Here is a 12,496-nt window from a genome sequence, read left to right as displayed (position 1 = left end):
GATGGAGCCGGCTCAGAAGCAGAGACAAGTACCCAGTGAAGAAGCCAGAAGAGCACTTATAATCTGGAACCATAACATGCCAATGGCTTTACTTTGAGACAGAGGAAAGGCAAACAATACAGATGGGCGTTAAAGCCACAATCCCTGGCTTAGGAGGCCAGTGCCTTATCCATTAGGCAACTGGGACTTGACTTTTTCTATAAGTGGTTGTTTTTCCAAAGCAATCAAACATTCACTTGTGACTGAGTGATCGAGAATGGTTTGTGTTCTACCGTTTGCTTTCTAGATCTGACAAAATCTTAACCACGTGCTTGCTTTTTGTAGACAAGGGAAAGAGGGTCCCTTGTCTTTTCAATATGATCACACACTTACAGGACTCTGCTAATAAAGATGAAGGAAAGCTTATTGGAGGGCCAAAACCTTTAAAATACCTCTTAATATGTATTGGGACAAGTATCCAGTAAAGAAGCAAGTTGAGCACTTTTAATCTGGAACTAAAACATGCCAATGGCTTTTATTTAAGAAAGAGAAAAGGCAAACACCACAGATGGGACTCACCCTTAAAAACGGTATACCTCTTCCATGTATCCCCTTCAATTATGTTTATAGATCATGGGCCATGAGTAAGTTTGCTATTCCACTGGAGGTCTAAATAAAGCACAAGAAGGCAAGAAAGGAGTGCTCCAGGTGAGGCTCGAACTCACAACCTCGGCATTGCTCAACAGTTACTGCTTTATAAGTACCGTGCGCTGACCGATTGCGCCACTGGAGCTCTTACTGATGTCTGCACGCGTGTCCGTTTTCCACCGTGTGCTGACTGATTGCACCGCGGGATGAAGTGATTCCTCAAGCGTGTCTGTTTTCCATCAATTTTCAAAAACACGACAGCGTTTAAGATAGCGGTCAGTCAAGATACTGTGAGTAATAAGTCATTTACTTCTCTCTTATTAATATATAAAGAAGCATCAGTCCAGTGGATGAAGCCAGTTGAGCACTTTTAATCAGGAACTAAAACAGCAACAGCTTAACTTTAAGAAAGAAGAAAGGTAAACACCCCAGATGGGACTTGAACCCACAATCCCTGGCTTAGGAGGCCAGTGCCTTATCCATTAGGCCACTGGGGCTGTAAACTTGCTCTGCGCCGTGGTTTTTTCTTTCCAAAGCAAGCAAACATTCACATGTGATGAGTGAGCGAGAAAGGTTTGTGTTGTACCGTTTGCTTTCCAAATCGGATAAAATCTTAACCGCATGCTTGTTTTTTTAAGAAAAGACTAGGTTCCCTTGTATTGTCGTTCTAATTGCACACTAACAGGACATTTCTAATGCAGATGAAGGAAATCTTAATGGAGTGACAAAACCCTTTAAAAACTGAATACCTCTTAATATGTATTGGGACAAGTATCCAGTGAAGAACCTAGTCGAGCACTTTTAATCTTGAACTAAAACATGCTAATGGCTTTACTTTAAACCCTTGGTGACATCTCACATACAATTATGTTGCTGCTGCCAAGGGATTAGCGCATCGTCACATAACAGTACGTAACAGTGATGGAGCCGGCCCAGAAGCTGGGACAAGTACCCAGTGAAGAAGCCAGAAGAGCACTTATAATCTGGAACCATAACATGCCAATGGCTTTACTTTGAGACAGAGGAAAGGCAAACAATACAGATGGGCGTTAAAGCCACAATCCCTGGCTTAGGAGGCCAGTGCCTTATCCATTAGGCAACTGGGACTTTACTTTTTCTATAAGTGGTTGTTTTTCCAAAGCAATCAAACATTCACTTGTGACTGAGTGATCGAGAATGGTTTGTGTTCTACCGTTTGCTTTCTAGATCTGACAAAATCTTAACCACGTGCTTGCTTTTTGTAGACAAGGGAAAGAGGGTCCCTTGTCTTTTCATTATGATCACACACTTACAGGACTCTGCTAATAAAGATGAAGGAAAGCTTATTGGAGGGCCAAAACCTTTAATAATACCTCTTAATATATATTGGGACAAGTATCCAGTAAAGAAGCAAGTTGAGCACTTTTAATCTGGAACTAAAACATGCCAATGGCTTTTATTTAAGAAAGAGAAAAGGCAAACACCACAGATGGGACTCACCCTTAAAAACGGTATACCTCTTCCATGTATCCCCTTCAATTATGTTTATAGATCATGGGCCATGAGTAAGTTTGCTATTCCACTGGAGGTCTAAATAAAGCACAAGAAGGCAAGAAAGGAGTGCTCCAGGTGAGGCTCGAACTCACAACCTCGGCATTGCTCAACAGTTACTGCTTTATAAGTACCGTGCGCTGACCGATTGCGCCACTGGAGCTCTTACTGATGTCTGCACGCGTGTCCGTTTTCCACCGTGTGCTGACCGATTGCACCGCGGGATGAAGTGATTCCTCAAGCGTGTCTGTTTTCCATCAATTTTCAAAAACACGACAGCGTTTAAGATAGCGGTCAGTCAAGATACTGTGAGTAATAAGTCATTTACTTCTCTCTGATTAATATATAAAGAAGCATCAGTCCAGTGGATGAAGCCAGTTGAGCACTTTTAATCAGGAACTAAAACAGCAACAGCTTAACTTTAAGAAAGATGAAAGGTAAACACCCCAGATGGGACTTGAACCCACAATCCCTGGCCTAGGAGGCCAGTGCCTTATCCATTAGGCCACTGGGGCTGTAAACTTGCTCTGCGCCGTGGTTTTTTCTTTCCAAAGCAAGCAAACATTCACATGTGATGAGTGAGCGAGAAAGGTTTGTGTTGTACCGTTTGCTTTCCAAATCGGATAAAATCTTAACCGCATGCTTGATTTTTTAAGAAAAGACTAGGTTCCCTTGTATTGTCGTTCTAATTGCACACTAACAGGACATTTCTAATGCAGATGAAGGAAATCTTAATGGAGTGACAAAACCCTTTAAAAACTGAATACCTCTTAATATGTATTGGGACAAGTATCCAGTGAAGAACCTAGTCGAGCACTTTTAATCTTGAACTAAAACATGCTAATGGCTTTACTTTAAACCCTTGGTGACATCTCACATACAATTATGTTGCTGCTGCCAAGGGATTAGCGCATCGTCACATAACAGTACGTAACAGTGATGGAGCCGGCTCAGAAGCTGGGACAAGTACCCAGTGAAGAAGCCAGAAGAGCACTTATAATCTGGAACCATAACATGCCAATGGCTTTACTTTGAGACAGAGGAAAGGCAAACAATACAGATGGGCGTTAAAGCCACAATCCCTGGCTTAGGAGGCCAGTGCCTTATCCATTAGGCAACTGGGACTTGACTTTTTCTATAAGTGGTTGTTTTTCCAAAGCAATCAAACATTCACTTGTGACTGAGTGATCGAGAATGGTTTGTGTTCTACCGTTTGCTTTCTAGATCTGACAAAATCTTAACCACGTGCATGCTTTTTGTAGACAAGGGAAAGAGGGTCCCTTGTCTTTTCATTATGATCACACACTTACAGGACTCTGCTAATAAAGATGAAGGAAAGCTTATTGGAGGGCCAAAACCTTTAAAAATACCTCTTAATATATATTGGGACAAGTATCCAGTAAAGAAGCAAGTTGAGCACTTTTAATCTGGAACTAAAACATGCCAATGGCTTTTATTTAAGAAAGAGAAAAGGCAAACACCACAGATGGGACTCACCCTTAAAAACGGTATACCTCTTCCATGTATCCCCTTCAATTATGTTTATAGATCATGGGCCATGAGTAAGTTTGCTATTCCACTGGAGGTCTAAATAAAGCACAAGAAGGCAAGAAAGGAGTGCTCCAGGTGAGGCTCGAACTCACAACCTCGGCATTGCTCAACAGTTACTGCTTTATAAGTACCGTGCGCTGACCGATTGCGCCACTGGAGCTCTTACTGATGTCTGCACGCGTGTCCGTTTTCCACCGTGTGCTGACCGATTGCACCGCGGGATGAAGTGATTCCTCAAGCGTGTCTGTTTTCCATCAATTTTCAAAAACACGACAGCGTTTAAGATAGCGGTCAGTCAAGATACTGTGAGTAATAAGTCATTTACTTCTCTCTTATTAATATATAAAGAAGCATCAGTCCAGTGGATGAAGCCAGTTGAGCACTTTTAATCAGGAACTAAAACAGCAACAGCTTAACTTTAAGAAAGAAGAAAGGTAAACACCCCAGATGGGACTTGGGCCCACAATCCCTGGCTTAGGAGGCCAGTGCCTTATCCATTAGGCCACTGGGGCTGTAAACTTGCTCTGTGCCGTGGTTTTTTCTTTCCAAAGCAAGCAAACATTCACATGTGATGAGTGAGCGAGAAAGGTTTGTGTTGTACCGTTTGCTTTCCAAATCGGATAAAATCTTAACCGCATGCTTGTTTTTTTAAGAAAAGACTAGGTTCCCTTGTATTGTCGTTCTAATTGCACACTAACAGGACATTTCTAATGCAGATGATGGAAATCTTAATGGAGTGACAAAACCCTTTAAAAACTGAATACCTCTTAATATGTATTGGGACAAGTATCCAGTGAAGAACCTAGTCGAGCACTTTTAATCTTGAACTAAAACATGCTAATGGCTTTACTTTAAACCCTTGGTGACATCTCACATACAATTATGTTGCTGCTGCCAAGGGATTAGCGCATTGTCACATAACAGTACGTAACAGTGATGGAGCCGGCTCAGAAGCAGAGACAAGTACCCAGTGAAGAAGCCAGAAGAGCACTTATAATCTGGAACCATAACATGCCAATGGCTTTACTTTGAGACAGAGGAAAGGCAAACAATACAGATGGGCGTTAAAGCCACAATCCCTGGCTTAGGAGGCCAGTGCCTTATCCATTAGGCAACTGGGACTTTACTTTTTCTATAAGTGGTTGTTTTTCCAAAGCAATCAAACATTCACTTGTGACTGAGTGATCGAGAATGGTTTGTGTTCTACCGTTTGCTTTCTAGATCTGACAAAATCTTAACCACGTGCTTGCTTTTTGTAGACAAGGGAAAGAGGGTCCCTTGTCTTTTCATTATGATCACACACTTACAGGACTCTGCTAATAAAGATGAAGGAAAGCTTATTGGAGGGCCAAAACCTTTAATAATACCTCTTAATATATATTGGGACAAGTATCCAGTAAAGAAGCAAGTTGAGCACTTTTAATCTGGAACTAAAACATGCCAATGGCTTTTATTTAAGAAAGAGAAAAGGCAAACACCACAGATGGGACTCACCCTTAAAAACGGTATACCTCTTCCATGTATCCCCTTCAATTATGTTTATAGATCATGGGCCATGAGTAAGTTTGCTATTCCACTGGAGGTCTAAATAAAGCACAAGAAGGCAAGAAAGGAGTGCTCCAGGTGAGGCTCGAACTCACAACCTCGGCATTGCTCAACAGTTACTGCTTTATAAGTACCGTGCGCTGACCGATTGCGCCACTGGAGCTCTTACTGATGTCTGCACGCGTGTCCGTTTTCCACCGTGTGCTGACCGATTGCACCGCGGGATGAAGTGATTCCTCAAGCGTGTCTGTTTTCCATCAATTTTCAAAAACACGACAGCGTTTAAGATAGCGGTCAGTCAAGATACTGTGAGTAATAAGTCATTTACTTCTCTCTGATTAATATATAAAGAAGCATCAGTCCAGTGGATGAAGCCAGTTGAGCACTTTTAATCAGGAACTAAAACAGCAACAGCTTAACTTTAAGAAAGATGAAAGGTAAACACCCCAGATGGGACTTGAACCCACAATCCCTGGCCTAGAAGGCCAGTGCCTTATCCATTAGGCCACTGGGGCTGTAAACTTGCTCTGCGCCGTGGTTTTTTCTTTCCAAAGCAAGCAAACATTCACATGTGATGAGTGAGCGAGAAAGGTTTGTGTTGTACCGTTTGCTTTCCAAATCGGATAAAATCTTAACCGCATGCTTGATTTTTTAAGAAAAGACTAGGTTCCCTTGTATTGTCGTTCTAATTGCACACTAACAGGACATTTCTAATGCAGATGAAGGAAATCTTAATGGAGTGACAAAACCCTTTAAAAACTGAATACCTCTTAATATGTATTGGGACAAGTATCCAGTGAAGAACCTAGTCGAGCACTTTTAATCTTGAACTAAAACATGCTAATGGCTTTACTTTAAACCCTTGGTGACATCTCACATACAATTATGTTGCTGCTGCCAAGGGATTAGCGCATCGTCACATAACAGTACGTAACAGTGATGGAGCCGGCTCAGAAGCTGGGACAAGTACCCAGTGAAGAAGCCAGAAGAGCACTTATAATCTGGAACCATAACATGCCAATGGCTTTACTTTGAGACAGAGGAAAGGCAAACAATACAGATGGGCGTTAAAGTCACAATCCCTGGCTTAGGAGGCCAGTGCCTTATCCATTAGGCAACTGGGACTTGACTTTTTCTATAAGTGGTTGTTTTTCCAAAGCAATCAAACATTCACTTGTGACTGAGTGATCGAGAATGGTTTGTGTTCTACCGTTTGCTTTCTAGATCTGACAAAATCTTAACCACGTGCTTGCTTTTTGTAGACAAAGGAAAGAGGGTCCCTTGTCTTTTCATTATGATCACACACTTACAGGACTCTGCTAATAAAGATGAAGGAAAGCTTATTGGAGGGCCAAAACCTTTAAAAATACCTCTTAATATATATTGGGACAAGTATCCAGTAAAGAAGCAAGTTGAGCACTTTTAATCTGGAACTAAAACATGCCAATGGCTTTTATTTAAGAAAGAGAAAAGGCAAACACCACAGATGGGACTCACCCTTAAAAACGGTATACCTCTTCCATGTATCCCCTTCAATTATGTTTATAGATCATGGGCCATGAGTAAGTTTGCTATTCCACTGGAGGTCTAAATAAAGCACAAGAAGGCAAGAAAAGAGTGCTCCAGGTGAGGCTCGAACTCACAACCTCGGCATTGCTCAACAGTTACTGCTTTATAAGTACCGTGCGCTGACCGATTGCGCCACTGGAGCTCTTACTGATGTCTGCACGCGTGTCCGTTTTCCACCGTGTGCTGACCGATTGCACCGCGGGATGAAGTGATTCCTCAAGCGTGTCTGTTTTCCATCAATTTTCAAAAACACGACAGCGTTTAAGATAGCGGTCAGTCAAGATACTGTGAGTAATAAGTCATTTACTTCTCTCTTATTAATATATAAAGAAGCATCAGTCCAGTGGATGAAGCCAGTTGAGCACTTTTAATCAGGAACTAAAACAGCAACAGCTTAACTTTAAGAAAGATGAAAGGTAAACACCCCAGATGGGACTTGAACCCACAATCCCTGGCCTAGGAGGCCAGTGCCTTATCCATTAGGCCACTGGGGCTGTAAACTTGCTCTGCGCCGTGGTTTTTTCTTTCCAAAGCAAGCAAACATTCACATGTGATGAGTGAGCGAGAAAGGTTTGTGTTGTACCGTTTGCTTTCCAAATCGGATAAAATCTTAACCGCATGCTTGATTTTTTAAGAAAAGACTAGGTTCCCTTGTATTGTCGTTCTAATTGCACACTAACAGGACATTTCTAATGCAGATGAAGGAAATCTTAATGGAGTGACAAAACCCTTTAAAAACTGAATACCTCTTAATATGTATTGGGACAAGTATCCAGTGAAGAACCTAGTCGAGCACTTTTAATCTTGAACTAAAACATGCTAATGGCTTTACTTTAAACCCTTGGTGACATCTCACATACAATTATGTTGCTGCTGCCAAGGGATTAGCGCATCGTCACATAACAGTACGTAACAGTGATGGAGCCGGCTCAGAAGCTGGGACAAGTACCCAGTGAAGAAGCCAGAAGAGCACTTATAATCTGGAACCATAACATGCCAATGGCTTTACTTTGAGACAGAGGAAAGGCAAACAATACAGATGGGCGTTAAAGCCACAATCCCTGGCTTAGGAGGCCAGTGCCTTATCCATTAGGCAACTGGGACTTGACTTTTTCTATAAGTGGTTGTTTTTCCAAAGCAATCAAACATTCACTTGTGACTGAGTGATCGAGAATGGTTTGTGTTCTACCGTTTGCTTTCTAGATCTGACAAAATCGTAACCACGTGCTTGCTTTTTGTAGACAAGGGAAAGAGGTTCCCTTGTCTTTTCATTATGATCACACACTTACAGGACTCTGCTAATAAAGATGAAGGAAAGCTTATTAGAGGGCCAAAACCTTTAAAAATACCTCTTAATATATATTGGGACAAGTATCCAGTAAAGAAGCAAGTTGAGCACTTTTAATCTGGAACTAAAACATGCCAATGGCTTTTATTTAAGAAAGAGAAAAGGCAAACACCACAGATGGGACTCACCCTTAAAAACGGTATACCTCTTCCATGTATCCCCTTCAATTATGTTTATAGATCATGGGCCATGAGTAAGTTTGCTATTCCACTGGAGGTCTAAATAAAGCACAAGAAGGCAAGAAAGGAGTGCTCCAGGTGAGGCTCGAACTCACAACCTCGGCATTGCTCAACAGTTACTGCTTTATAAGTACCGTGCGCTGACCGATTGCGCCACTGGAGCTCTTACTGATGTCTGCACGCGTGTCCGTTTTCCACCGTGTGCTGACCGATTGCACCGCGGGATGAAGTGATTCCTCAAGCGTGTCTGTTTTCCATCAATTTTCAAAAACACGACAGCGTTTAAGATAGCGGTCAGTCAAGATACTGTGAGTAATAAGTCATTTACTTCTCTCTTATTAATATATAAAGAAGCATCAGTCCAGTGGATGAAGCCAGTTGAGCACTTTTAATCAGGAACTAAAACAGCAACAGCTTAACTTTAAGAAAGAAGAAAGGTAAACACCCCAGATGGGACTTGAACCCACAATCCCTGGCTTAGGAGGCCAGTGCCTTATCCATTAGGCCACTGGGGCTGTAAACTTGCTCTGCGCCGTGGTTTTTCTTTCCAAAGCAAGCAAACATTCACATGTGATGAGTGAGCGAGAAAGGTTTCAGTTGTACCGTTTGCTTTCCAAATCGGATAAAATCTTAACCGCATGCTTGTTTTTTTAAGAAAAGACTAGGTTCCCTTGTATTGTCGTTCTAATTGCACACTAACAGGACATTTCTAATGCAGATGAAGGAAATCTTAATGGAGTGACAAAACCCTTTAAAAACTGAATACCTCTTAATATGTATTGGGACAAGTATCCAGTGAAGAACCTAGTCGAGCACTTTTAATCTTGAACTAAAACATGCTAATGGCTTTACTTTAAACCCTTGGTGACATCTCACATACAATTATGTTGCTGCTGCCAAGGGATTAGCGCATCGTCACATAACAGTACGTAACAGTGATGGAGCCGGCCCAGAAGCTGGGACAAGTACCCAGTGAAGAAGCCAGAAGAGCACTTATAATCTGGAACCATAACATGCCAATGGCTTTACTTTGAGACAGAGGAAAGGCAAACAATACAGATGGGCGTTAAAGCCACAATCCCTGGCTTAGGAGGCCAGTGCCTTATCCATTAGGCAACTGGGACTTTACTTTTTCTATAAGTGGTTGTTTTTCCAAAGCAATCAAACATTCACTTGTGACTGAGTGATCGAGAATGGTTTGTGTTCTACCGTTTGCTTTCTAGATCTGACAAAATCTTAACCACGTGCTTGCTTTTTGTAGACAAGGGAAAGAGGGTCCCTTGTCTTTTCATTATGATCACACACTTACAGGACTCTGCTAATAAAGATGAAGGAAAGCTTATTGGAGGGCCAAAACCTTTAAAAATACCTCTTAATATATATTGGGACAAGTATCCAGTAAAGAAGCAAGTTGAGCACTTTTAATCTGGAACTAAAACATGCCAATGGCTTTTATTTAAGAAAGAGAAAAGGCAAACACCACAGATGGGACTCACCCTTAAAAACGGTATACCTCTTCCATGTATCCCCTTCAATTATGTTTATAGATCATGGGCCATGAGTAAGTTTGCTATTCCACTGGAGGTCTAAATAAAGCACAAGAAGGCAAGAAAGGAGTGCTCCAGGTGAGGCTCGAACTCACAACCTCGGCATTGCTCAACAGTTACTGCTTTATAAGTACCGTGCGCTGACCGATTGCGCCACTGGAGCTCTTACTGATGTCTGCACGCATGTCCGATTGCACCGCGGGATGAAGTGATTCCTCAAGCGTGTCTGTTTTCCATCAATTTTCAAAAACACGACAGCGTTTAAGATAGCGGTCAGTCAAGATACTGTGAGTAATAAGTCATTTACTTCTCTCTGATTAATATATAAAGAAGCATCAGTCCAGTGGATGAAGCCAGTTGAGCACTTTTAATCAGGAACTAAAACAGCAACAGCTTAACTTTAAGAAAGATGAAAGGTAAACACCCCAGATGGGACTTGAACCCACAATCCCTGGCCTAGGAGGCCAGTGCCTTATCCATTAGGCCACTGGGGCTGTAAACTTGCTCTGCGCCGTGGTTTTTTCTTTCCAAAGCAAGCAAACATTCACATGTGATGAGTGAGCGAGAAAGGTTTGTGTTGTACCGTTTACTTTCCAAATCGGATAAAATCTTAACCGCATGCTTGATTTTTTTAAGAAAAGACTAGGTTCCCTTGTATTGTCGTTCTAATTGCACACTAACAGGACATTTCTAATGCAGATGAAGGAAATCTTAATGGAGTGACAAAACCCTTTAAAAACTGAATACCTCTTAATATGTATTGGGACAAGTATCCAGTGAAGAACCTAGTCGAGCACTTTTAATCTTGAACTAAAACATGCTAATGGCTTTACTTTAAACCCTTGGTGACATCTCACATACAATTATGTTGCTGCTGCCAAGGGATTAGCGCATCGTCACATAACAGTACGTAACAGTGATGGAGCTGGCTCAGAAGCTGGGACAAGTACCCAGTGAAGAAGCCAGAAGAGCACTTATAATCTGGAACCATAACATGCCAATGGCTTTACTTTGAGACAGAGGAAAGGCAAACAATACAGATGGGCGTTAAAGCCACAATCCCTGGCTTAGGAGGCCAGTGCCTTATCCATTAGGCAACTGGGACTTGACTTTTTCTATAAGTGGTTGTTTTTCCAAAGCAATCAAACATTCACTTGTGACTGAGTGATCGAGAATGGTTTGTGTTCTACCGTTTTCTTTCTAGATCTGACAAAATCTTAACCACGTGCTTGCTTTTTGTAGACAAGGGAAAGAGGGTCCCTTGTCTTTTCATTATGATCACACACTTACAGGACTCTGCTAATAAAGATGAAGGAAAGCTTATTGGAGGGCCAAAACCTTTAAAAATACCTCTTAATTTATATTGGGACAAGTATCCAGTAAAGAAGCAAGTTGAGCACTTTTAATCTGGAACTAAAACATGCCAATGGCTTTTATTTAAGAAAGAGAAAAGGCAAACACCACAGATGGGACTCACCCTTAAAAACGGTATACCTCTTCCATGTATCCCCTTCAATTATGTTTATAGTTCATGGGCCATGAGTAAGTTTGCTATTCCACTGGAGGTCTAAATAAAGCACAAGAAGGCAAGAAAGGAGTGCTCCAGGTGAGGCTCGAACTCACAACCTCGGCATTGCTCAACAGTTACTGCTTTATAAGTACCGTGCGCTGACCGATTGCGCCACTGGAGCTCTTACTGATGTCTGCACGCGTGTCCGTTTTCCACCGTGTGCTGACAGATTGCACCGCGGGATGAAGTGATTCCTCAAGCGTGTCTGTTTTCCATCAATTTTCAAAAACACGACAGCGTTTAAGATAGCGGTCAGTCAAGATACTGTGAGTAATAAGTCATTTACTTCTCTCTGATTAATATATAAAGAAGCATCAGTCCAGTGGATGAAGCCAGTTGAGCACTTTTAATCAGGAACTAAAACAGCAACAGCTTAACTTTAAGAAAGATGAAAGATAAACACCCCAGATGGGACTTGAACCCACAATCCCTGGCCTAGGAGGCCAGTGCCTTATCCATTAGGCCACTGGGGCTGTAAACTTGCTCTGCGCCGTGGTTTTTTCTTTCCAAAGCAAGCAAACATTCACATGTGATGAGTGAGCGAGAAAGGTTTGTGTTGTACCGTTTGCTTTCCAAATCGGATAAAATCTTAACCGCATGCTTGATTTTTTAAGAAAAGACTAGGTTCCCTTGTATTGTCGTTCTAATTGCACACTAACAGGACATTTCTAATGCAGATGAAGGAAATCTTAATGGAGTGACAAAACCCTTTAAAAACTGAATACCTCTTAATATGTATTGGGACAAGTATCCAGTGAAGAACCTAGTCGAGCACTTTTAATCTTGAACTAAAACATGCTAATGGCTTTACTTTAAACCCTTGGTGACATCTCACATACAATTATGTTGCTGCTGCCAAGGGATTAGCGCATCGTCACATAACAGTACGTAACAGTGATGGAGCCGGCTCAGAAGCTGGGACAAGTACCCAGTGAAGAAGCCAGAAGAGCACTTATAATCTGGAACCATGACATGCCAATGGCTTTACTTTGAGACAGAGGAAAGGCAAACAATACAGATGGGCGTTAAA

The 12,496-nt window shown here is 41.8% G+C and overlaps 15 non-coding genes across 15 annotated transcripts; all 15 read right to left on the bottom strand.

Annotated features, from left to right (window-relative positions):
* Nucleotides 1-679: 679 nt before the first annotated feature.
* TRNAI-UAU (transfer RNA isoleucine (anticodon UAU)) lies at nucleotides 680-772 on the bottom strand. The gene is given in 2 exon segments: nucleotides 680-715; nucleotides 735-772. It is a non-coding gene; the product is annotated as a tRNA-Ile (tRNA).
* A 279-nt stretch (nucleotides 773-1,051) lies between these two features.
* TRNAR-CCU (transfer RNA arginine (anticodon CCU)) lies at nucleotides 1,052-1,124 on the bottom strand. The gene has a single exon. It is a non-coding gene; the product is annotated as a tRNA-Arg (tRNA).
* A 1,103-nt stretch (nucleotides 1,125-2,227) lies between these two features.
* Nucleotides 2,228-2,320, bottom strand: TRNAI-UAU (transfer RNA isoleucine (anticodon UAU)). The gene is given in 2 exon segments: nucleotides 2,228-2,263; nucleotides 2,283-2,320. It is a non-coding gene; the product is annotated as a tRNA-Ile (tRNA).
* Nucleotides 2,321-2,599: 279 nt separating this feature from the next.
* Nucleotides 2,600-2,672, bottom strand: TRNAR-CCU (transfer RNA arginine (anticodon CCU)). The gene has a single exon. It is a non-coding gene; the product is annotated as a tRNA-Arg (tRNA).
* Nucleotides 2,673-3,775: 1,103 nt separating this feature from the next.
* TRNAI-UAU (transfer RNA isoleucine (anticodon UAU)) lies at nucleotides 3,776-3,868 on the bottom strand. Its single transcript is given in 2 exon segments — nucleotides 3,776-3,811; nucleotides 3,831-3,868. It is a non-coding gene; the product is annotated as a tRNA-Ile (tRNA).
* Nucleotides 3,869-5,323: 1,455 nt separating this feature from the next.
* Nucleotides 5,324-5,416, bottom strand: TRNAI-UAU (transfer RNA isoleucine (anticodon UAU)). The gene is given in 2 exon segments: nucleotides 5,324-5,359; nucleotides 5,379-5,416. It is a non-coding gene; the product is annotated as a tRNA-Ile (tRNA).
* A 279-nt stretch (nucleotides 5,417-5,695) lies between these two features.
* On the bottom strand, nucleotides 5,696-5,768 carry TRNAR-UCU (transfer RNA arginine (anticodon UCU)). The gene has a single exon. It is a non-coding gene; the product is annotated as a tRNA-Arg (tRNA).
* Nucleotides 5,769-6,871: 1,103 nt separating this feature from the next.
* Nucleotides 6,872-6,964, bottom strand: TRNAI-UAU (transfer RNA isoleucine (anticodon UAU)). The gene is given in 2 exon segments: nucleotides 6,872-6,907; nucleotides 6,927-6,964. It is a non-coding gene; the product is annotated as a tRNA-Ile (tRNA).
* Nucleotides 6,965-7,243: 279 nt separating this feature from the next.
* Nucleotides 7,244-7,316, bottom strand: TRNAR-CCU (transfer RNA arginine (anticodon CCU)). The gene has a single exon. It is a non-coding gene; the product is annotated as a tRNA-Arg (tRNA).
* Nucleotides 7,317-8,419: 1,103 nt separating this feature from the next.
* TRNAI-UAU (transfer RNA isoleucine (anticodon UAU)) lies at nucleotides 8,420-8,512 on the bottom strand. Its single transcript is given in 2 exon segments — nucleotides 8,420-8,455; nucleotides 8,475-8,512. It is a non-coding gene; the product is annotated as a tRNA-Ile (tRNA).
* Nucleotides 8,513-8,791: 279 nt separating this feature from the next.
* Nucleotides 8,792-8,864, bottom strand: TRNAR-CCU (transfer RNA arginine (anticodon CCU)). The gene has a single exon. It is a non-coding gene; the product is annotated as a tRNA-Arg (tRNA).
* A 1,102-nt stretch (nucleotides 8,865-9,966) lies between these two features.
* TRNAI-UAU (transfer RNA isoleucine (anticodon UAU)) lies at nucleotides 9,967-10,059 on the bottom strand. Its single transcript is given in 2 exon segments — nucleotides 9,967-10,002; nucleotides 10,022-10,059. It is a non-coding gene; the product is annotated as a tRNA-Ile (tRNA).
* Nucleotides 10,060-10,317: 258 nt separating this feature from the next.
* On the bottom strand, nucleotides 10,318-10,390 carry TRNAR-CCU (transfer RNA arginine (anticodon CCU)). The gene has a single exon. It is a non-coding gene; the product is annotated as a tRNA-Arg (tRNA).
* A 1,104-nt stretch (nucleotides 10,391-11,494) lies between these two features.
* On the bottom strand, nucleotides 11,495-11,587 carry TRNAI-UAU (transfer RNA isoleucine (anticodon UAU)). The gene is given in 2 exon segments: nucleotides 11,495-11,530; nucleotides 11,550-11,587. It is a non-coding gene; the product is annotated as a tRNA-Ile (tRNA).
* Nucleotides 11,588-11,866: 279 nt separating this feature from the next.
* On the bottom strand, nucleotides 11,867-11,939 carry TRNAR-CCU (transfer RNA arginine (anticodon CCU)). The gene has a single exon. It is a non-coding gene; the product is annotated as a tRNA-Arg (tRNA).
* Nucleotides 11,940-12,496: the final 557 nt, after the last annotated feature.

Source organism: Rhinoderma darwinii, chromosome 3, assembly GCF_050947455.1.
Source record: "Rhinoderma darwinii isolate aRhiDar2 chromosome 3, aRhiDar2.hap1, whole genome shotgun sequence".
NCBI classification, from domain to species: Eukaryota; Metazoa; Chordata; class Amphibia; order Anura; family Rhinodermatidae; genus Rhinoderma; species Rhinoderma darwinii.
Note: the sequence above shows the minus strand (reverse complement) of the source record. Positions and strands in the feature narration are given on the sequence as shown.